The 21,853-nt window shown below is 45.1% G+C and overlaps 22 non-coding genes across 22 annotated transcripts; 10 read left to right on the top strand and 12 right to left on the bottom strand.

Annotated features, from left to right (window-relative positions):
- Positions 1-339: 339 nt before the first annotated feature.
- LOC147704025 (U6 spliceosomal RNA) lies at positions 340-446 on the bottom strand. The gene has a single exon (XR_015298660.1). It is a non-coding gene; the product is annotated as a U6 spliceosomal RNA (small nuclear RNA).
- A 714-nt stretch (positions 447-1,160) lies between these two features.
- On the top strand, positions 1,161-1,233 carry TRNAR-ACG (transfer RNA arginine (anticodon ACG)). The gene has a single exon. It is a non-coding gene; the product is annotated as a tRNA-Arg (tRNA).
- Positions 1,234-2,243: 1,010 nt separating this feature from the next.
- On the bottom strand, positions 2,244-2,350 carry LOC147704023 (U6 spliceosomal RNA). The gene has a single exon (XR_015298659.1). It is a non-coding gene; the product is annotated as a U6 spliceosomal RNA (small nuclear RNA).
- Positions 2,351-3,064: 714 nt separating this feature from the next.
- TRNAR-ACG (transfer RNA arginine (anticodon ACG)) lies at positions 3,065-3,137 on the top strand. Its single transcript has one exon. It is a non-coding gene; the product is annotated as a tRNA-Arg (tRNA).
- Positions 3,138-4,147: 1,010 nt separating this feature from the next.
- On the bottom strand, positions 4,148-4,254 carry LOC147704021 (U6 spliceosomal RNA). Its single transcript, XR_015298658.1, has one exon. It is a non-coding gene; the product is annotated as a U6 spliceosomal RNA (small nuclear RNA).
- A 714-nt stretch (positions 4,255-4,968) lies between these two features.
- Positions 4,969-5,041, top strand: TRNAR-ACG (transfer RNA arginine (anticodon ACG)). The gene has a single exon. It is a non-coding gene; the product is annotated as a tRNA-Arg (tRNA).
- A 1,010-nt stretch (positions 5,042-6,051) lies between these two features.
- Positions 6,052-6,158, bottom strand: LOC147704019 (U6 spliceosomal RNA). The gene has a single exon (XR_015298657.1). It is a non-coding gene; the product is annotated as a U6 spliceosomal RNA (small nuclear RNA).
- Positions 6,159-7,955: 1,797 nt separating this feature from the next.
- Positions 7,956-8,062, bottom strand: LOC147704018 (U6 spliceosomal RNA). Its single transcript, XR_015298656.1, has one exon. It is a non-coding gene; the product is annotated as a U6 spliceosomal RNA (small nuclear RNA).
- Positions 8,063-8,776: 714 nt separating this feature from the next.
- Positions 8,777-8,849, top strand: TRNAR-ACG (transfer RNA arginine (anticodon ACG)). Its single transcript has one exon. It is a non-coding gene; the product is annotated as a tRNA-Arg (tRNA).
- A 1,010-nt stretch (positions 8,850-9,859) lies between these two features.
- Positions 9,860-9,966, bottom strand: LOC147704016 (U6 spliceosomal RNA). The gene has a single exon (XR_015298655.1). It is a non-coding gene; the product is annotated as a U6 spliceosomal RNA (small nuclear RNA).
- Positions 9,967-10,680: 714 nt separating this feature from the next.
- TRNAR-ACG (transfer RNA arginine (anticodon ACG)) lies at positions 10,681-10,753 on the top strand. Its single transcript has one exon. It is a non-coding gene; the product is annotated as a tRNA-Arg (tRNA).
- A 1,010-nt stretch (positions 10,754-11,763) lies between these two features.
- Positions 11,764-11,870, bottom strand: LOC147704014 (U6 spliceosomal RNA). Its single transcript, XR_015298654.1, has one exon. It is a non-coding gene; the product is annotated as a U6 spliceosomal RNA (small nuclear RNA).
- A 714-nt stretch (positions 11,871-12,584) lies between these two features.
- On the top strand, positions 12,585-12,657 carry TRNAR-ACG (transfer RNA arginine (anticodon ACG)). Its single transcript has one exon. It is a non-coding gene; the product is annotated as a tRNA-Arg (tRNA).
- Positions 12,658-13,667: 1,010 nt separating this feature from the next.
- LOC147704012 (U6 spliceosomal RNA) lies at positions 13,668-13,774 on the bottom strand. Its single transcript, XR_015298648.1, has one exon. It is a non-coding gene; the product is annotated as a U6 spliceosomal RNA (small nuclear RNA).
- Positions 13,775-14,488: 714 nt separating this feature from the next.
- Positions 14,489-14,561, top strand: TRNAR-ACG (transfer RNA arginine (anticodon ACG)). Its single transcript has one exon. It is a non-coding gene; the product is annotated as a tRNA-Arg (tRNA).
- A 1,010-nt stretch (positions 14,562-15,571) lies between these two features.
- Positions 15,572-15,678, bottom strand: LOC147704010 (U6 spliceosomal RNA). The gene has a single exon (XR_015298636.1). It is a non-coding gene; the product is annotated as a U6 spliceosomal RNA (small nuclear RNA).
- A 714-nt stretch (positions 15,679-16,392) lies between these two features.
- TRNAR-ACG (transfer RNA arginine (anticodon ACG)) lies at positions 16,393-16,465 on the top strand. The gene has a single exon. It is a non-coding gene; the product is annotated as a tRNA-Arg (tRNA).
- Positions 16,466-17,475: 1,010 nt separating this feature from the next.
- Positions 17,476-17,582, bottom strand: LOC147704008 (U6 spliceosomal RNA). Its single transcript, XR_015298627.1, has one exon. It is a non-coding gene; the product is annotated as a U6 spliceosomal RNA (small nuclear RNA).
- A 714-nt stretch (positions 17,583-18,296) lies between these two features.
- TRNAR-ACG (transfer RNA arginine (anticodon ACG)) lies at positions 18,297-18,369 on the top strand. Its single transcript has one exon. It is a non-coding gene; the product is annotated as a tRNA-Arg (tRNA).
- A 1,010-nt stretch (positions 18,370-19,379) lies between these two features.
- On the bottom strand, positions 19,380-19,486 carry LOC147704006 (U6 spliceosomal RNA). The gene has a single exon (XR_015298619.1). It is a non-coding gene; the product is annotated as a U6 spliceosomal RNA (small nuclear RNA).
- Positions 19,487-20,200: 714 nt separating this feature from the next.
- On the top strand, positions 20,201-20,273 carry TRNAR-ACG (transfer RNA arginine (anticodon ACG)). The gene has a single exon. It is a non-coding gene; the product is annotated as a tRNA-Arg (tRNA).
- Positions 20,274-21,283: 1,010 nt separating this feature from the next.
- LOC147704004 (U6 spliceosomal RNA) lies at positions 21,284-21,390 on the bottom strand. The gene has a single exon (XR_015298608.1). It is a non-coding gene; the product is annotated as a U6 spliceosomal RNA (small nuclear RNA).
- Positions 21,391-21,853: the final 463 nt, after the last annotated feature.

The raw sequence follows: 21,853 nt of genomic DNA, 5'->3' as shown, positions 1-21,853 counted from the left end.
CCCAGACATCCCTGAGGCCTTCATTTGCATAGGCCCTGCCCTTCTCTTTGTCCTGATTCCCACAAATCAACACAACACTGCAGCAGTATAGATTTGGGGGTGGTGAAGAATAATGACAGTGAGGCTAAAAAAGAGAAAGAAAAGTCCCAGAAGTCCTGCAGGCTTCCTTGCTAAATGCAGCTGAACATAGAGCGCACCTTCTTTACTGCAAAGCAAATACATTAAAAATGTTGAGGAGAGACTAATTGAAAAATACATATTACGGGGACAGCACTGGGACCTGCTTTATTTTTTCAATTAGTCTTGAAAACAAAAAAGATTTCTCTCCTGAAAGCTGTTAAAAATATGGAACGCTTCACGAATTTGCGTGTCATCCTTGCGCAGGGGCCATGCTAATCTTCTCTGTATCGTTCCAATTTTAGTATATGTGCTGCCGAAGCGAGCACACTTTATTGATGAACTGACAATGTTTATAAACTCTCTAAATCTACAGTCTCTAGACATAGGGTGGCCTGGCAGAGATGCTCAGATGGCCAGTACGCATTCAAATCTGAGCCAATGGTCAAAAATGTATGAAGAGTAGCAATCCATTATTCTTCACTGCATTTGTGGTCCAAGACTAAACACACCGTAAGTATGTAGATTATACCAGGTTTGCAAAGGCTCCTGGGTCGGGCTACAGACAAGGAGCATTGTGACGTCACGCTGCCTGTGGAACAGTGATATTAAAGGTGAAACAGCTGCACAGTAGGTTAGGTGAAGGGCTCTGAGAGTGGAAAGGCAGCATGCTTGGGTCCCTGGACAAGGTGAGCTTATGATAATGTGTCTGAATGTTCACCTGTGTTGTAATATTAAACCCCTTATTGTTGTAAACGCCTACTTACTAAGGAGTTCTCAAGCTCAGCCCCACACAGACCTGGAACTGATTATGTTAATGCAAACTATTTAAGAAACTGAGCCTGATCTAAAAGATTTCCTTGGATCTAGGACCATTTCGCCTAGCTTTTAGGTGCTTCCTTCTCCTAAAGTCCTTTGTAAAACTTGGGAAAACCTCACAGAACAGACTTCCAGGAGGTCAGATGGGTTTCCTTGTGCCTTCACACACACATACACACACTTTCTAGCCCACTTAAGGACAAAAGGATGCGTAAGTCTACATAGGGCCAGTGGCGCAATGGATAACGCGTCTGACTACGGATCAGAAGATTGTAGGTTCGACTCCTATCTGGCTCGGAAGGGTTGTAGGTCCCTGTTTGATTATATTCCTGTGGAATTTTTATTTACCTCAGACTTGTTGTAGGTTCAATATTCTCCAGCAGGATTCATCCAGCAGTTGTTCCACGGTAGAGCGCAAGTAATAGGACCACAGCTAGTTAAACGTTTCCCATTTGCTGCTGGACTCTATGTGATGGCCGTCACGTGGTGTGCTGCTTTTGTATTTCAACATGGGTCCCTGATACTCTTAATTGCGAAAAAGCTTGTTGACAAAAGTGTGTGTGCGCGAGGGTCTGTGGACGTAGGCAGGTGTGTGCACTTGAATGCTTACCCATTTACATGTGTGAGAGGAACAAACCAACTCCCTGTGGGCTGCAGGCTTACAACTGGTAGCCCCAGTAGCCAGGCAGAACCACAGGTAAGGAGAGAGAGAAAGTTGGTCCATTATTAGAGAAGGACCATAAGCATCTTGCACTGCTACCTTCTTCCCCTCTCAGCCACGATCGGCCAAGACCTCTCTATTAGGGTAGAGGGTGAACATTTCTTGGACCTCAGAAACTGAGGGATGTAGACCCAATATGTCCTCCAAGCGCCTAGAGACCTGGTGCCCAATCTGGCATGGTGTTTTTCAGCTTACCCGACCAATCCGGTTGCAAGGTGGACTTTAACAATACTGCTAAAAAGGCACTCCCAGACATCCCTGAGGCCTTCATTTGCATAGGCCCTGCCCTTCTCTTTGTCCTGATTCCCACAAATCAACACAACACTGCAGCAGTATAGATTTGGGGGTGGTGAAGAATAATGACAGTGAGGCTAAAAAAGAGAAAGAAAAGTCCCAGAAGTCCTGCAGGCTTCCTTGCTAAATGCAGCTGAACATAGAGCGCACCTTCTTTACTGCAAAGCAAATACATTAAAAATGTTGAGGAGAGACTAATTGAAAAATACATATTACGGGGACAGCACTGGGACCTGCTTTATTTTTTCAATTAGTCTTGAAAACAAAAAAGATTTCTCTCCTGAAAGCTGTTAAAAATATGGAACGCTTCACGAATTTGCGTGTCATCCTTGCGCAGGGGCCATGCTAATCTTCTCTGTATCGTTCCAATTTTAGTATATGTGCTGCCGAAGCGAGCACACTTTATTGATGAACTGACAATGTTTATAAACTCTCTAAATCTACAGTCTCTAGACATAGGGTGGCCTGGCAGAGATGCTCAGATGGCCAGTACGCATTCAAATCTGAGCCAATGGTCAAAAATGGATGAAGAGTAGCAATCCATTATTCTTCACTGCATTTGTGGTCCAAGACTAAACACACCGTAAGTATGTAGATTATACCAGGTTTGCAAAGGCTCCTGGGTCGGGCTACAGACAAGGAGCATTGTGACGTCACACTGCCTGTGGAACAGTGATATTAAAGGTGAAACAGCTGCACAGTAGGTTAGGTGAAGGGCTCTGAGAGTGGAAAGGCAGCATGCTTGGGTCCCTGGACAAGGTGAGCTTATGATAATGTGTCTGAATGTTCACCTGTGTTGTAATATTAAACCCCTTATTGTTGTAAACGCCTACTTACTAAGGAGTTCTCAAGCTCAGCCCCACACAGACCTGGAACTGATTATGTTAATGCAAACTATTTAAGAAACTGAGCCTGATCTAAAAGATTTCCTTGGATCTAGGACCATTTCGCCTAGCTTTTAGGTGCTTCCTTCTCCTAAAGTCCTTTGTAAAACTTGGGAAAACCTCACAGAACAGACTTCCAGGAGGTCAGATGGGTTCCCTTGTGCCTTCACACACACATACACACACTTTCTAGCCCACTTAAGGACAAAAGGATGCGTAAGTCTACATAGGGCCAGTGGCGCAATGGATAACGCGTCTGACTACGGATCAGAAGATTGTAGGTTCGACTCCTATCTGGCTCGGAAGGGTTGTAGGTCCCTGTTTGATTATATTCCTGTGGAATTTTTATTTACCTCAGACTTGTTGTAGGTTCAATATTCTCCAGCAGGACTCATCCAGCAGTTGTTCCACGGTAGAGCGCAAGTAATAGGACCACAGCTAGTTAAACGTTTCCCATTTGCTGCTGGACTCTATGTGATGGCCGTCACGTGGTGTGCTGCTTTTGTATTTCAACATGGGTCCCTGATACTCTTAATTGCGAAAAAGCTTGTTGACAAAAGTGTGTGTGCGCGAGGGTCTGTGGACGTAGGCAGGTGTGTGCACTTGAATGCTTACCCATTTACATGTGTGAGAGGAACAAACCAACTCCCTGTGGGCTGCAGGCTTACAACTGGTAGCCCCAGTAGCCAGGCAGAACCACAGGTAAGGAGAGAGAGAAAGTTGGTCCATTATTAGAGAAGGACCATAAGCATCTTGCACTGCTACCTTCTTCCCCTCTCAGCCACGATCGGCCAAGACCTCTCTATTAGGGTAGAGGGTGAACATTTCTTGGACCTCAGAAACTGAGGGATGTAGACCCAATATGTCCTCCAAGCGCCTAGAGACCTGGTGCCCAATCTGGCATGGTGTTTTTCAGCTTACCCGACCAATCCGGTTGCAAGGTGGACTTTAACAATACTGCTAAAAAGGCACTCCCAGACATCCCTGAGGCCTTCATTTGCATAGGCCCTGCCCTTCTCTTTGTCCTGATTCCCACAAATCAACACAACACTGCAGCAGTATAGATTTGGGGGTGGTGAAGAATAATGACAGTGAGGCTAAAAAAGAGAAAGAAAAGTCCCAGAAGTCCTGCAGGCTTCCTTGCTAAATGCAGCTGAACATAGAGCGCACCTTCTTTACTGCAAAGCAAATACATTAAAAATGTTGAGGAGAGACTAATTGAAAAATACATATTACGGGGACAGCACTGGGACCTGCTTTATTTTTTCAATTAGTCTTGAAAACAAAAAAGATTTCTCTCCTGAAAGCTGTTAAAAATATGGAACGCTTCACGAATTTGCGTGTCATCCTTGCGCAGGGGCCATGCTAATCTTCTCTGTATCGTTCCAATTTTAGTATATGTGCTGCCGAAGCGAGCACACTTTATTGATGAACTGACAATGTTTATAAACTCTCTAAATCTACAGTCTCTAGACATAGGGTGGCCTGGCAGAGATGCTCAGATGGCCAGTACGCATTCAAATCTGAGCCAATGGTCAAAAATGGATGAAGAGTAGCAATCCATTATTCTTCACTGCATTTGTGGTCCAAGACTAAACACACCGTAAGTATGTAGATTATACCAGGTTTGCAAAGGCTCCTGGGTCGGGCTACAGACAAGGAGCATTGTGACGTCACGCTGCCTGTGGAACAGTGATATTAAAGGTGAAACAGCTGCACAGTAGGTTAGGTGAAGGGCTCTGAGAGTGGAAAGGCAGCATGCTTGGGTCCCTGGACAAGGTGAGCTTATGATAATGTGTCTGAATGTTCACCTGTGTTGTAATATTAAACCCCTTATTGTTGTAAACGCCTACTTACTAAGGAGTTCTCAAGCTCAGCCCCACACAGACCTGGAACTGATTATGTTAATGCAAACTATTTAAGAAACTGAGCCTGATCTAAAAGATTTCCTTGGATCTAGGACCATTTCGCCTAGCTTTTAGGTGCTTCCTTCTCCTAAAGTCCTTTGTAAAACTTGGGAAAACCTCACAGAACAGACTTCCAGGAGGTCAGATGGGTTTCCTTGTGCCTTCACACACACATACACACACTTTCTAGCCCACTTAAGGACAAAAGGATGCGTAAGTCTACATAGGGCCAGTGGCGCAATGGATAACGCGTCTGACTACGGATCAGAAGATTGTAGGTTCGACTCCTATCTGGCTCGGAAGGGTTGTAGGTCCCTGTTTGATTATATTCCTGTGGAATTTTTATTTACCTCAGACTTGTTGTAGGTTCAATATTCTCCAGCAGGATTCATCCAGCAGTTGTTCCACGGTAGAGCGCAAGTAATAGGACCACAGCTAGTTAAACGTTTCCCATTTGCTGCTGGACTCTATGTGATGGCCGTCACGTGGTGTGCTGCTTTTGTATTTCAACATGGGTCCCTGATACTCTTAATTGCGAAAAAGCTTGTTGACAAAAGTGTGTGTGCGCGAGGGTCTGTGGACGTAGGCAGGTGTGTGCACTTGAATGCTTACCCATTTACATGTGTGAGAGGAACAAACCAACTCCCTGTGGGCTGCAGGCTTACAACTGGTAGCCCCAGTAGCCAGGCAGAACCACAGGTAAGGAGAGAGAGAAAGTTGGTCCATTATTAGAGAAGGACCATAAGCATCTTGCACTGCTACCTTCTTCCCCTCTCAGCCACGATCGGCCAAGACCTCTCTATTAGGGTAGAGGGTGAACATTTCTTGGACCTCAGAAACTGAGGGATGTAGACCCAATATGTCCTCCAAGCGCCTAGAGACCTGGTGCCCAATCTGGCATGGTGTTTTTCAGCTTACCCGACCAATCCGGTTGCAAGGTGGACTTTAACAATACTGCTAAAAAGGCACTCCCAGACATCCCTGAGGCCTTCATTTGCATAGGCCCTGCCCTTCTCTTTGTCCTGATTCCCACAAATCAACACAACACTGCAGCAGTATAGATTTGGGGGTGGTGAAGAATAATGACAGTGAGGCTAAAAAAGAGAAAGAAAAGTCCCAGAAGTCCTGCAGGCTTCCTTGCTAAATGCAGCTGAACATAGAGCGCACCTTCTTTACTGCAAAGCAAATACATTAAAAATGTTGAGGAGAGACTAATTGAAAAATACATATTACGGGGACAGCACTGGGACCTGCTTTATTTTTTCAATTAGTCTTGAAAACAAAAAAGATTTCTCTCCTGAAAGCTGTTAAAAATATGGAACGCTTCACGAATTTGCGTGTCATCCTTGCGCAGGGGCCATGCTAATCTTCTCTGTATCGTTCCAATTTTAGTATATGTGCTGCCGAAGCGAGCACACTTTATTGATGAACTGACAATGTTTATAAACTCTCTAAATCTACAGTCTCTAGACATAGGGTGGCCTGGCAGAGATGCTCAGATGGCCAGTACGCATTCAAATCTGAGCCAATGGTCAAAAATGTATGAAGAGTAGCAATCCATTATTCTTCACTGCATTTGTGGTCCAAGACTAAACACACCGTAAGTATGTAGATTATACCAGGTTTGCAAAGGCTCCTGGGTCGGGCTACAGACAAGGAGCATTGTGACGTCACGCTGCCTGTGGAACAGTGATATTAAAGGTGAAACAGCTGCACAGTAGGTTAGGTGAAGGGCTCTGAGAGTGGAAAGGCAGCATGCTTGGGTCCCTGGACAAGGTGAGCTTATGATAATGTGTCTGAATGTTCACCTGTGTTGTAATATTAAACCCCTTATTGTTGTAAACGCCTACTTACTAAGGAGTTCTCAAGCTCAGCCCCACACAGACCTGGAACTGATTATGTTAATGCAAACTATTTAAGAAACTGAGCCTGATCTAAAAGATTTCCTTGGATCTAGGACCATTTCGCCTAGCTTTTAGGTGCTTCCTTCTCCTAAAGTCCTTTGTAAAACTTGGGAAAACCTCACAGAACAGACTTCCAGGAGGTCAGATGGGTTTCCTTGTGCCTTCACACACACATACACACACTTTCTAGCCCACTTAAGGACAAAAGGATGCGTAAGTCTACATAGGGCCAGTGGTGCAATGGATAACGCGTCTGACTACGGATCAGAAGATTGTAGGTTCGACTCCTATCTGGCTCGGAAGGGTTGTAGGTCCCTGTTTGATTATATTCCTGTGGAATTTTTATTTACCTCAGACTTGTTGTAGGTTCAATATTCTCCAGCAGGATTCATCCAGCAGTTGTTCCACGGTAGAGCGCAAGTAATAGGACCACAGCTAGTTAAACGTTTCCCATTTGCTGCTGGACTCTATGTGATGGCCGTCACGTGGTGTGCTGCTTTTGTATTTCAACATGGGTCCCTGATACTCTTAATTGCGAAAAAGCTTGTTGACAAAAGTGTGTGTGCGCGAGGGTCTGTGGACGTAGGCAGGTGTGTGCACTTGAATGCTTACCCATTTACATGTGTGAGAGGAACAAACCAACTCCCTGTGGGCTGCAGGCTTACAACTGGTAGCCCCAGTAGCCAGGCAGAACCACAGGTAAGGAGAGAGAGAAAGTTGGTCCATTATTAGAGAAGGACCATAAGCATCTTGCACTGCTACCTTCTTCCCCTCTCAGCCACGATCGGCCAAGACCTCTCTATTAGGGTAGAGGGTGAACATTTCTTGGACCTCAGAAACTGAGGGATGTAGACCCAATATGTCCTCCAAGCGCCTAGAGACCTGGTGCCCAATCTGGCATGGTGTTTTTCAGCTTACCCGACCAATCCGGTTGCAAGGTGGACTTTAACAATACTGCTAAAAAGGCACTCCCAGACATCCCTGAGGCCTTCATTTGCATAGGCCCTGCCCTTCTCTTTGTCCTGATTCCCACAAATCAACACAACACTGCAGCAGTATAGATTCGGGGGTGGTGAAGAATAATGACAGTGAGGCTAAAAAAGAGAAAGAAAAGTCCCAGAAGTCCTGCAGGCTTCCTTGCTAAATGCAGCTGAACATAGAGCGCACCTTCTTTACTGCAAAGCAAATACATTAAAAATGTTGAGGAGAGACTAATTGAAAAATACATATTACGGGGACAGCACTGGGACCTGCTTTATTTTTTCAATTAGTCTTGAAAACAAAAAAGATTTCTCTCCTGAAAGCTGTTAAAAATATGGAACGCTTCACGAATTTGCGTGTCATCCTTGCGCAGGGGCCATGCTAATCTTCTCTGTATCGTTCCAATTTTAGTATATGTGCTGCCGAAGCGAGCACACTTTATTGATGAACTGACAATGTTTATAAACTCTCTAAATCTACAGTCTCTAGACATAGGGTGGCCTGGCAGAGATGCTCAGATGGCCAGTACGCATTCAAATCTGAGCCAATGGTCAAAAATGTATGAAGAGTAGCAATCCATTATTCTTCACTGCATTTGTGGTCCAAGACTAAACACACCGTAAGTATGTAGATTATACCAGGTTTGCAAAGGCTCCTGGGTCGGGCTACAGACAAGGAGCATTGTGACGTCACGCTGCCTGTGGAACAGTGATATTAAAGGTGAAACAGCTGCACAGTAGGTTAGGTGAAGGGCTCTGAGAGTGGAAAGGCAGCATGCTTGGGTCCCTGGACAAGGTGAGCTTATGATAATGTGTCTGAATGTTCACCTGTGTTGTAATATTAAACCCCTTATTGTTGTAAACGCCTACTTACTAAGGAGTTCTCAAGCTCAGCCCCACACAGACCTGGAACTGATTATGTTAATGCAAACTATTTAAGAAACTGAGCCTGATCTAAAAGATTTCCTTGGATCTAGGACCATTTCGCCTAGCTTTTAGGTGCTTCCTTCTCCTAAAGTCCTTTGTAAAACTTGGGAAAACCTCACAGAACAGACTTCCAGGAGGTCAGATGGGTTTCCTTGTGCCTTCACACACACATACACACACTTTCTAGCCCACTTAAGGACAAAAGGATGCGTAAGTCTACATAGGGCCAGTGGCGCAATGGATAACGCGTCTGACTACGGATCAGAAGATTGTAGGTTCGACTCCTATCTGGCTCGGAAGGGTTGTAGGTCCCTGTTTGATTATATTCCTGTGGAATTTTTATTTACCTCAGACTTGTTGTAGGTTCAATATTCTCCAGCAGGATTCATCCAGCAGTTGTTCCACGGTAGAGCGCAAGTAATAGGACCACAGCTAGTTAAACGTTTCCCATTTGCTGCTGGACTCTATGTGATGGCCGTCACGTGGTGTGCTGCTTTTGTATTTCAACATGGGTCCCTGATACTCTTAATTGCGAAAAAGCTTGTTGACAAAAGTGTGTGTGCGCGAGGGTCTGTGGACGTAGGCAGGTGTGTGCACTTGAATGCTTACCCATTTACATGTGTGAGAGGAACAAACCAACTCCCTGTGGGCTGCAGGCTTACAACTGGTAGCCCCAGTAGCCAGGCAGAACCACAGGTAAGGAGAGAGAGAAAGTTGGTCCATTATTAGAGAAGGACCATAAGCATCTTGCACTGCTACCTTCTTCCCCTCTCAGCCACGATCGGCCAAGACCTCTCTATTAGGGTAGAGGGTGAACATTTCTTGGACCTCAGAAACTGAGGGATGTAGACCCAATATGTCCTCCAAGCGCCTAGAGACCTGGTGCCCAATCTGGCATGGTGTTTTTCAGCTTACCCGACCAATCCGGTTGCAAGGTGGACTTTAACAATACTGCTAAAAAGGCACTCCCAGACATCCCTGAGGCCTTCATTTGCATAGGCCCTGCCCTTCTCTTTGTCCTGATTCCCACAAATCAACACAACACTGCAGCAGTATAGATTTGGGGGTGGTGAAGAATAATGACAGTGAGGCTAAAAAAGAGAAAGAAAAGTCCCAGAAGTCCTGCAGGCTTCCTTGCTAAATGCAGCTGAACATAGAGCGCACCTTCTTTACTGCAAAGCAAATACATTAAAAATGTTGAGGAGAGACTAATTGAAAAATACATATTACGGGGACAGCACTGGGACCTGCTTTATTTTTTCAATTAGTCTTGAAAACAAAAAAGATTTCTCTCCTGAAAGCTGTTAAAAATATGGAACGCTTCACGAATTTGCGTGTCATCCTTGCGCAGGGGCCATGCTAATCTTCTCTGTATCGTTCCAATTTTAGTATATGTGCTGCCGAAGCGAGCACACTTTATTGATGAACTGACAATGTTTATAAACTCTCTAAATCTACAGTCTCTAGACATAGGGTGGCCTGGCAGAGATGCTCAGATGGCCAGTACGCATTCAAATCTGAGCCAATGGTCAAAAATGTATGAAGAGTAGCAATCCATTATTCTTCACTGCATTTGTGGTCCAAGACTAAACACACCGTAAGTATGTAGATTATACCAGGTTTGCAAAGGCTCCTGGGTCGGGCTACAGACAAGGAGCATTGTGACGTCACGCTGCCTGTGGAACAGTGATATTAAAGGTGAAACAGCTGCACAGTAGGTTAGGTGAAGGGCTCTGAGAGTGGAAAGGCAGCATGCTTGGGTCCCTGGACAAGGTGAGCTTATGATAATGTGTCTGAATGTTCACCTGTGTTGTAATATTAAACCCCTTATTGTTGTAAACGCCTACTTACTAAGGAGTTCTCAAGCTCAGCCCCACACAGACCTGGAACTGATTATGTTAATGCAAACTATTTAAGAAACTGAGCCTGATCTAAAAGATTTCCTTGGATCTAGGACCATTTCGCCTAGCTTTTAGGTGCTTCCTTCTCCTAAAGTCCTTTGTAAAACTTGGGAAAACCTCACAGAACAGACTTCCAGGAGGTCAGATGGGTTTCCTTGTGCCTTCACACACACATACACACACTTTCTAGCCCACTTAAGGACAAAAGGATGCGTAAGTCTACATAGGGCCAGTGGCGCAATGGATAACGCGTCTGACTACGGATCAGAAGATTGTAGGTTCGACTCCTATCTGGCTCGGAAGGGTTGTAGGTCCCTGTTTGATTATATTCCTGTGGAATTTTTATTTACCTCAGACTTGTTGTAGGTTCAATATTCTCCAGCAGGATTCATCCAGCAGTTGTTCCACGGTAGAGCGCAAGTAATAGGACCACAGCTAGTTAAACGTTTCCCATTTGCTGCTGGACTCTATGTGATGGCCGTCACGTGGTGTGCTGCTTTTGTATTTCAACATGGGTCCCTGATACTCTTAATTGCGAAAAAGCTTGTTGACAAAAGTGTGTGTGCGCGAGGGTCTGTGGACGTAGGCAGGTGTGTGCACTTGAATGCTTACCCATTTACATGTGTGAGAGGAACAAACCAACTCCCTGTGGGCTGCAGGCTTACAACTGGTAGCCCCAGTAGCCAGGCAGAACCACAGGTAAGGAGAGAGAGAAAGTTGGTCCATTATTAGAGAAGGACCATAAGCATCTTGCACTGCTACCTTCTTCCCCTCTCAGCCACGATCGGCCAAGACCTCTCTATTAGGGTAGAGGGTGAACATTTCTTGGACCTCAGAAACTGAGGGATGTAGACCCAATATGTCCTCCAAGCGCCTAGAGACCTGGTGCCCAATCTGGCATGGTGTTTTTCAGCTTACCCGACCAATCCGGTTGCAAGGTGGACTTTAACAATACTGCTAAAAAGGCACTCCCAGACATCCCTGAGGCCTTCATTTGCATAGGCCCTGCCCTTCTCTTTGTCCTGATTCCCACAAATCAACACAACACTGCAGCAGTATAGATTTGGGGGTGGTGAAGAATAATGACAGTGAGGCTAAAAAAGAGAAAGAAAAGTCCCAGAAGTCCTGCAGGCTTCCTTGCTAAATGCAGCTGAACATAGAGCGCACCTTCTTTACTGCAAAGCAAATACATTAAAAATGTTGAGGAGAGACTAATTGAAAAATACATATTACGGGGACAGCACTGGGACCTGCTTTATTTTTTCAATTAGTCTTGAAAACAAAAAAGATTTCTCTCCTGAAAGCTGTTAAAAATATGGAACGCTTCACGAATTTGCGTGTCATCCTTGCGCAGGGGCCATGCTAATCTTCTCTGTATCGTTCCAATTTTAGTATATGTGCTGCCGAAGCGAGCACACTTTATTGATGAACTGACAATGTTTATAAACTCTCTAAATCTACAGTCTCTAGACATAGGGTGGCCTGGCAGAGATGCTCAGATGGCCAGTACGCATTCAAATCTGAGCCAATGGTCAAAAATGGATGAAGAGTAGCAATCCATTATTCTTCACTGCATTTGTGGTCCAAGACTAAACACACCGTAAGTATGTAGATTATACCAGGTTTGCAAAGGCTCCTGGGTCGGGCTACAGACAAGGAGCATTGTGACGTCACACTGCCTGTGGAACAGTGATATTAAAGGTGAAACAGCTGCACAGTAGGTTAGGTGAAGGGCTCTGAGAGTGGAAAGGCAGCATGCTTGGGTCCCTGGACAAGGTGAGCTTATGATAATGTGTCTGAATGTTCACCTGTGTTGTAATATTAAACCCCTTATTGTTGTAAACGCCTACTTACTAAGGAGTTCTCAAGCTCAGCCCCACACAGACCTGGAACTGATTATGTTAATGCAAACTATTTAAGAAACTGAGCCTGATCTAAAAGATTTCCTTGGATCTAGGACCATTTCGCCTAGCTTTTAGGTGCTTCCTTCTCCTAAAGTCCTTTGTAAAACTTGGGAAAACCTCACAGAACAGACTTCCAGGAGGTCAGATGGGTTCCCTTGTGCCTTCACACACACATACACACACTTTCTAGCCCACTTAAGGACAAAAGGATGCGTAAGTCTACATAGGGCCAGTGGCGCAATGGATAACGCGTCTGACTACGGATCAGAAGATTGTAGGTTCGACTCCTATCTGGCTCGGAAGGGTTGTAGGTCCCTGTTTGATTATATTCCTGTGGAATTTTTATTTACCTCAGACTTGTTGTAGGTTCAATATTCTCCAGCAGGACTCATCCAGCAGTTGTTCCACGGTAGAGCGCAAGTAATAGGACCACAGCTAGTTAAACGTTTCCCATTTGCTGCTGGACTCTATGTGATGGCCGTCACGTGGTGTGCTGCTTTTGTATTTCAACATGGGTCCCTGATACTCTTAATTGCGAAAAAGCTTGTTGACAAAAGTGTGTGTGCGCGAGGGTCTGTGGACGTAGGCAGGTGTGTGCACTTGAATGCTTACCCATTTACATGTGTGAGAGGAACAAACCAACTCCCTGTGGGCTGCAGGCTTACAACTGGTAGCCCCAGTAGCCAGGCAGAACCACAGGTAAGGAGAGAGAGAAAGTTGGTCCATTATTAGAGAAGGACCATAAGCATCTTGCACTGCTACCTTCTTCCCCTCTCAGCCACGATCGGCCAAGACCTCTCTATTAGGGTAGAGGGTGAACATTTCTTGGACCTCAGAAACTGAGGGATGTAGACCCAATATGTCCTCCAAGCGCCTAGAGACCTGGTGCCCAATCTGGCATGGTGTTTTTCAGCTTACCCGACCAATCCGGTTGCAAGGTGGACTTTAACAATACTGCTAAAAAGGCACTCCCAGACATCCCTGAGGCCTTCATTTGCATAGGCCCTGCCCTTCTCTTTGTCCTGATTCCCACAAATCAACACAACACTGCAGCAGTATAGATTTGGGGGTGGTGAAGAATAATGACAGTGAGGCTAAAAAAGAGAAAGAAAAGTCCCAGAAGTCCTGCAGGCTTCCTTACTAAATGCAGCTGAACATAGAGCGCACCTTCTTTACTGCAAAGCAAATACATTAAAAATGTTGAGGAGAGACTAATTGAAAAATACATATTACGGGGACAGCACTGGGACCTGCTTTATTTTTTCAATTAGTCTTGAAAACAAAAAAGATTTCTCTCCTGAAAGCTGTTAAAAATATGGAACGCTTCACGAATTTGCGTGTCATCCTTGCGCAGGGGCCATGCTAATCTTCTCTGTATCGTTCCAATTTTAGTATATGTGCTGCCGAAGCGAGCACACTTTATTGATGAACTGACAATGTTTATAAACTCTCTAAATCTACAGTCTCTAGACATAGGGTGGCCTGGCAGAGATGCTCAGATGGCCAGTACGCATTCAAATCTGAGCCAATGGTCAAAAATGGATGAAGAGTAGCAATCCATTATTCTTCACTGCATTTGTGGTCCAAGACTAAACACACCGTAAGTATGTAGATTATACCAGGTTTGCAAAGGCTCCTGGGTCGGGCTACAGACAAGGAGCATTGTGACGTCACGCTGCCTGTGGAACAGTGATATTAAAGGTGAAACAGCTGCACAGTAGGTTAGGTGAAGGGCTCTGAGAGTGGAAAGGCAGCATGCTTGGGTCCCTGGACAAGGTGAGCTTATGATAATGTGTCTGAATGTTCACCTGTGTTGTAATATTAAACCCCTTATTGTTGTAAACGCCTACTTACTAAGGAGTTCTCAAGCTCAGCCCCACACAGACCTGGAACTGATTATGTTAATGCAAACTATTTAAGAAACTGAGCCTGATCTAAAAGATTTCCTTGGATCTAGGACCATTTCGCCTAGCTTTTAGGTGCTTCCTTCTCCTAAAGTCCTTTGTAAAACTTGGGAAAACCTCACAGAACAGACTTCCAGGAGGTCAGATGGGTTTCCTTGTGCCTTCACACACACATACACACACTTTCTAGCCCACTTAAGGACAAAAGGATGCGTAAGTCTACATAGGGCCAGTGGCGCAATGGATAACGCGTCTGACTACGGATCAGAAGATTGTAGGTTCGACTCCTATCTGGCTCGGAAGGGTTGTAGGTCCCTGTTTGATTATATTCCTGTGGAATTTTTATTTACCTCAGACTTGTTGTAGGTTCAATATTCTCCAGCAGGATTCATCCAGCAGTTGTTCCACGGTAGAGCGCAAGTAATAGGACCACAGCTAGTTAAACGTTTCCCATTTGCTGCTGGACTCTATGTGATGGCCGTCACGTGGTGTGCTGCTTTTGTATTTCAACATGGGTCCCTGATACTCTTAATTGCGAAAAAGCTTGTTGACAAAAGTGTGTGTGCGCGAGGGTCTGTGGACGTAGGCAGGTGTGTGCACTTGAATGCTTACCCATTTACATGTGTGAGAGGAACAAACCAACTCCCTGTGGGCTGCAGGCTTACAACTGGTAGCCCCAGTAGCCAGGCAGAACCACAGGTAAGGAGAGAGAGAAAGTTGGTCCATTATTAGAGAAGGACCATAAGCATCTTGCACTGCTACCTTCTTCCCCTCTCAGCCACGATCGGCCAAGACCTCTCTATTAGGGTAGAGGGTGAACATTTCTTGGACCTCAGAAACTGAGGGATGTAGACCCAATATGTCCTCCAAGCGCCTAGAGACCTGGTGCCCAATCTGGCATGGTGTTTTTCAGCTTACCCGACCAATCCGGTTGCAAGGTGGACTTTAACAATACTGCTAAAAAGGCACTCCCAGACATCCCTGAGGCCTTCATTTGCATAGGCCCTGCCCTTCTCTTTGTCCTGATTCCCACAAATCAACACAACACTGCAGCAGTATAGATTTGGGGGTGGTGAAGAATAATGACAGTGAGGCTAAAAAAGAGAAAGAAAAGTCCCAGAAGTCCTGCAGGCTTCCTTGCTAAATGCAGCTGAACATAGAGCGCACCTTCTTTACTGCAAAGCAAATACATTAAAAATGTTGAGGAGAGACTAATTGAAAAATACATATTACGGGGACAGCACTGGGACCTGCTTTATTTTTTCAATTAGTCTTGAAAACAAAAAAGATTTCTCTCCTGAAAGCTGTTAAAAATATGGAACGCTTCACGAATTTGCGTGTCATCCTTGCGCAGGGGCCATGCTAATCTTCTCTGTATCGTTCCAATTTTAGTATATGTGCTGCCGAAGCGAGCACACTTTATTGATGAACTGACAATGTTTATAAACTCTCTAAATCTACAGTCTCTAGACATAGGGTGGCCTGGCAGAGATGCTCAGATGGCCAGTACGCATTCAAATCTGAGCCAATGGTCAAAAATGTATGAAGAGTAGCAATCCATTATTCTTCACTGCATTTGTGGTCCAAGACTAAACACACCGTAAGTATGTAGATTATACCAGGTTTGCAAAGGCTCCTGGGTCGGGCTACAGACAAGGAGCATTGTGACGTCACGCTGCCTGTGGAACAGTGATATTAAAGGTGAAACAGCTGCACAGTAGGTTAGGTGAAGGGCTCTGAGAGTGGAAAGGCAGCATGCTTGGGTCCCTGGACAAGGTGAGCTTATGATAATGTGTCTGAATGTTCACCTGTGTTGTAATATTAAACCCCTTATTGTTGTAAACGCCTACTTACTAAGGAGTTCTCAAGCTCAGCCCCACACAGACCTGGAACTGATTATGTTAATGCAAACTATTTAAGAAACTGAGCCTGATCTAAAAGATTTCCTTGGATCTAGGACCATTTCGCCTAGCTTTTAGGTGCTTCCTTCTCCTAAAGTCCTTTGTAAAACTTGGGAAAACCTCACAGAACAGACTTCCAGGAGGTCAGATGGGTTTCCTTGTGCCTTCACACACACATACACACACTTTCTAGCCCACTTAAGGACAAAAGGATGCGTAAGTCTACATAGGGCCAGTGGCGCAATGGATAACGCGTCTGACTACGGATCAGAAGATTGTAGGTTCGACTCCTATCTGGCTCGGAAGGGTTGTAGGTCCCTGTTTGATTATATTCCTGTGGAATTTTTATTTACCTCAGACTTGTTGTAGGTTCAATATTCTCCAGCAGGATTCATCCAGCAGTTGTTCCACGGTAGAGCGCAAGTAATAGGACCACAGCTAGTTAAACGTTTCCCATTTGCTGCTGGACTCTATGTGATGGCCGTCACGTGGTGTGCTGCTTTTGTATTTCAACATGGGTCCCTGATACTCTTAATTGCGAAAAAGCTTGTTGACAAAAGTGTGTGTGCGCGAGGGTCTGTGGACGTAGGCAGGTGTGTGCACTTGAATGCTTACCCATTTACATGTGTGAGAGGAACAAACCAACTCCCTGTGGGCTGCAGGCTTACAACTGGTAGCCCCAGTAGCCAGGCAGAACCACAGGTAAGGAGAGAGAGAAAGTTGGTCCATTATTAGAGAAGGACCATAAGCATCTTGCACTGCTACCTTCTTCCCCTCTCAGCCACGATCGGCCAAGACCTCTCTATTAGGGTAGAGGGTGAACATTTCTTGGACCTCAGAAACTGAGGGATGTAGACCCAATATGTCCTCCAAGCGCCTAGAGACCTGGTGCCCAATCTGGCATGGTGTTTTTCAGCTTACCCGACCAATCCGGTTGCAAGGTGGACTTTAACAATACTGCTAAAAAGGCACTCCCAGACATCCCTGAGGCCTTCATTTGCATAGGCCCTGCCCTTCTCTTTGTCCTGATTCCCACAAATCAACACAACACTGCAGCAGTATAGATTCGGGGGTGGTGAAGAATAATGACAGTGAGGCTAAAAAAGAGAAAGAAAAGTCCCAGAAGTCCTGCAGGCTTCCTTGCTAAATGCAGCTGAACATAGAGCGCACCTTCTTTACTGCAAAGCAAATACATTAAAAATGTTGAGGAGAGACTAATTGAAAAATACATATTACGGGGACAGCACTGGGACCTGCTTTATTTTTTCAATTAGTCTTGAAAACAAAAAAGATTTCTCTCCTGAAAGCTGTTAAAAATATGGAACGCTTCACGAATTTGCGTGTCATCCTTGCGCAGGGGCCATGCTAATCTTCTCTGTATCGTTCCAATTTTAGTATATGTGCTGCCGAAGCGAGCACACTTTATTGATGAACTGACAATGTTTATAAACTCTCTAAATCTACAGTCTCTAGACATAGGGTGGCCTGGCAGAGATGCTCAGATGGCCAGTACGCATTCAAATCTGAGCCAATGGTCAAAAATGTATGAAGAGTAGCAATCCATTATTCTTCACTGCATTTGTGGTCCAAGACTAAACACACCGTAAGTATGTAGATTATACCAGGTTTGCAAAGGCTCCTGGGTCGGGCTACAGACAAGGAGCATTGTGACGTCACGCTGCCTGTGGAACAGTGATATTAAAGGTGAAACAGCTGCACAGTAGGTTAGGTGAAGGGCTCTGAGAGTGGAAAGGCAGCATGCTTGGGTCCCTGGACAAGGTGAGCTTATGATAATGTGTCTGAATGTTCACCTGTGTTGTAATATTAAACCCCTTATTGTTGTAAACGCCTACTTACTAAGGAGTTCTCAAGCTCAGCCCCACACAGACCTGGAACTGATTATGTTAATGCAAACTATTTAAGAAACTGAGCCTGATCTAAAAGATTTCCTTGGATCTAGGACCATTTCGCCTAGCTTTTAGGTGCTTCCTTCTCCTAAAGTCCTTTGTAAAACTTGGGAAAACCTCACAGAACAGACTTCCAGGAGGTCAGATGGGTTTCCTTGTGCCTTCACACACACATACACACACTTTCTAGCCCACTTAAGGACAAAAGGATGCGTAAGTCTACATAGGGCCAGTGGCGCAATGGATAACGCGTCTGACTACGGATCAGAAGATTGTAGGTTCGACTCCTATCTGGCTCGGAAGGGTTGTAGGTCCCTGTTTGATTATATTCCTGTGGAATTTTTATTTACCTCAGACTTGTTGTAGGTTCAATATTCTCCAGCAGGATTCATCCAGCAGTTGTTCCACGGTAGAGCGCAAGTAATAGGACCACAGCTAGTTAAACGTTTCCCATTTGCTGCTGGACTCTATGTGATGGCCGTCACGTGGTGTGCTGCTTTTGTATTTCAACATGGGTCCCTGATACTCTTAATTGCGAAAAAGCTTGTTGACAAAAGTGTGTGTGCGCGAGGGTCTGTGGACGTAGGCAGGTGTGTGCACTTGAATGCTTACCCATTTACATGTGTGAGAGGAACAAACCAACTCCCTGTGGGCTGCAGGCTTACAACTGGTAGCCCCAGTAGCCAGGCAGAACCACAGGTAAGGAGAGAGAGAAAGTTGGTCCATTATTAGAGAAGGACCATAAGCATCTTGCACTGCTACCTTCTTCCCCTCTCAGCCACGATCGGCCAAGACCTCTCTATTAGGGTAGAGGGTGAACATTTCTTGGACCTCAGAAACTGAGGGATGTAGACCCAATATGTCCTCCAAGCGCCTAGAGACCTGGTGCCCAATCTGGCATGGTGTTTTTCAGCTTACCCGACCAATCCGGTTGCAAGGTGGACTTTAACAATACTGCTAAAAAGGCACTCCCAGACATCCCTGAGGCCTTCATTTGCATAGGCCCTGCCCTTCTCTTTGTCCTGATTCCCACAAATCAACACAACACTGCAGCAGTATAGATTTGGGGGTGGTGAAGAATAATGACAGTGAGGCTAAAAAAGAGAAAGAAAAGTCCCAGAAGTCCTGCAGGCTTCCTTGCTAAATGCAGCTGAACATAGAGCGCACCTTCTTTACTGCAAAGCAAATACATTAAAAATGTTGAGGAGAGACTAATTGAAAAATACATATTACGGGGACAGCACTGGGACCTGCTTTATTTTTTCAATTAGTCTTGAAAACAAAAAAGATTTCTCTCCTGAAAGCTGTTAAAAATATGGAACGCTTCACGAATTTGCGTGTCATCCTTGCGCAGGGGCCATGCTAATCTTCTCTGTATCGTTCCAATTTTAGTATATGTGCTGCCGAAGCGAGCACACTTTATTGATGAACTGACAATGTTTATAAACTCTCTAAATCTACAGTCTCTAGACATAGGGTGGCCTGGCAGAGATGCTCAGATGGCCAGTACGCATTCAAATCTGAGCCAATGGTCAAAAATGTATGAAGAGTAGCAATCCATTATTCTTCACTGCATTTGTGGTCCAAGACTAAACACACCGTAAGTATGTAGATTATACCAGGTTTGCAAAGGCTCCTGGGTCGGGCTACAGACAAGGAGCATTGTGACGTCACGCTGCCTGTGGAACAGTGATATTAAAGGTGAAACAGCTGCACAGTAGGTTAGGTGAAGGGCTCTGAGAGTGGAAAGGCAGCATGCTTGGGTCCCTGGACAAGGTGAGCTTATGATAATGTGTCTGAATGTTCACCTGTGTTGTAATATTAAACCCCTTATTGTTGTAAACGCCTACTTACTAAGGAGTTCTCAAGCTCAGCCCCACACAGACCTGGAACTGATTATGTTAATGCAAACTATTTAAGAAACTGAGCCTGATCTAAAAGATTTCCTTGGATCTAGGACCATTTCGCCTAGCTTTTAGGTGCTTCCTTCTCCTAAAGTCCTTTGTAAAACTTGGGAAAACCTCACAGAACAGACTTCCAGGAGGTCAGATGGGTTTCCTTGTGCCTTCACACACACATACACACACTTTCTAGCCCACTTAAGGACAAAAGGATGCGTAAGTCTACATAGGGCCAGTGGCGCAATGGATAACGCGTCTGACTACGGATCAGAAGATTGTAGGTTCGACTCCTATCTGGCTCGGAAGGGTTGTAGGTCCCTGTTTGATTATATTCCTGTGGAATTTTTATTTACCTCAGACTTGTTGTAGGTTCAATATTCTCCAGCAGGATTCATCCAGCAGTTGTTCCACGGTAGAGCGCAAGTAATAGGACCACAGCTAGTTAAACGTTTCCCATTTGCTGCTGGACTCTATGTGATGGCCGTCACGTGGTGTGCTGCTTTTGTATTTCAACATGGGTCCCTGATACTCTTAATTGCGAAAAAGCTTGTTGACAAAAGTGTGTGTGCGCGAGGGTCTGTGGACGTAGGCAGGTGTGTGCACTTGAATGCTTACCCATTTACATGTGTGAGAGGAACAAACCAACTCCCTGTGGGCTGCAGGCTTACAACTGGTAGCCCCAGTAGCCAGGCAGAACCACAGGTAAGGAGAGAGAGAAAGTTGGTCCATTATTAGAGAAGGACCATAAGCATCTTGCACTGCTACCTTCTTCCCCTCTCAGCCACGATCGGCCAAGACCTCTCTATTAGGGTAGAGGGTGAACATTTCTTGGACCTCAGAAACTGAGGGATGTAGACCCAATATGTCCTCCAAGCGCCTAGAGACCTGGTGCCCAATCTGGCATGGTGTTTTTCAGCTTACCCGACCAATCCGGTTGCAAGGTGGACTTTAACAATACTGCTAAAAAGGCACTCCCAGACATCCCTGAGGCCTTCATTTGCATAGGCCCTGCCCTTCTCTTTGTCCTGATTCCCACAAATCAACACAACACTGCAGCAGTATAGATTCGGGGGTGGTGAAGAATAATGACAGTGAGGCTAAAAAAGAGAAAGAAAAGTCCCAGAAGTCCTGCAGGCTTCCTTGCTAAATGCAGCTGAACATAGAGCGCACCTTCTTTACTGCAAAGCAAATACATTAAAAATGTTGAGGAGAGACTAATTGAAAAATACATATTACGGGGACAGCACTGGGACCTGCTTTATTTTTTCAATTAGTCTTGAAAACAAAAAAGATTTCTCTCCTGAAAGCTGTTAAAAATATGGAACGCTTCACGAATTTGCGTGTCATCCTTGCGCAGGGGCCATGCTAATCTTCTCTGTATCGTTCCAATTTTAGTATATGTGCTGCCGAAGCGAGCACACTTTATTGATGAACTGACAATGTTTATAAACTCTCTAAATCTACAGTCTCTAGACATAGGGTGGCCTGGCAGAGATGCTCAGATGGCCAGTACGCATTCAAATCTGAGCCAATGGTCAAAAATGTATGAAGAGTAGCAATCCATTATTCTTCACTGCATTTGTGGTCCAAGACTAAACACACCGTAAGTATGTAGATTATACCAGGTTTGCAAAGGCTCCTGGGTCGGGCTACAGACAAGGAGCATTGTGACGTCACGCTGCCTGTGGAACAGTGATATTAAAGGTGAAACAGCTGCACAGTAGGTTAGGTGAAGGGCTCTGAGAGTGGAAAGGCAGCATGCTTGGGTCCCTGGACAAGGTGAGCTTATGATAATGTGTCTGAATGTTCACCTGTGTTGTAATATTAAACCCCTTATTGTTGTAAACGCCTACTTACTAAGGAGTTCTCAAGCTCAGCCCCA

Source organism: Lissotriton vulgaris, chromosome 7, assembly GCF_964263255.1.
Source record: "Lissotriton vulgaris chromosome 7, aLisVul1.2, whole genome shotgun sequence".
Lineage (NCBI taxonomy): Eukaryota > Metazoa > Chordata > Amphibia > Caudata > Salamandridae > Lissotriton > Lissotriton vulgaris.
This window is presented reverse-complemented; position numbering and strand designations above follow the sequence as displayed.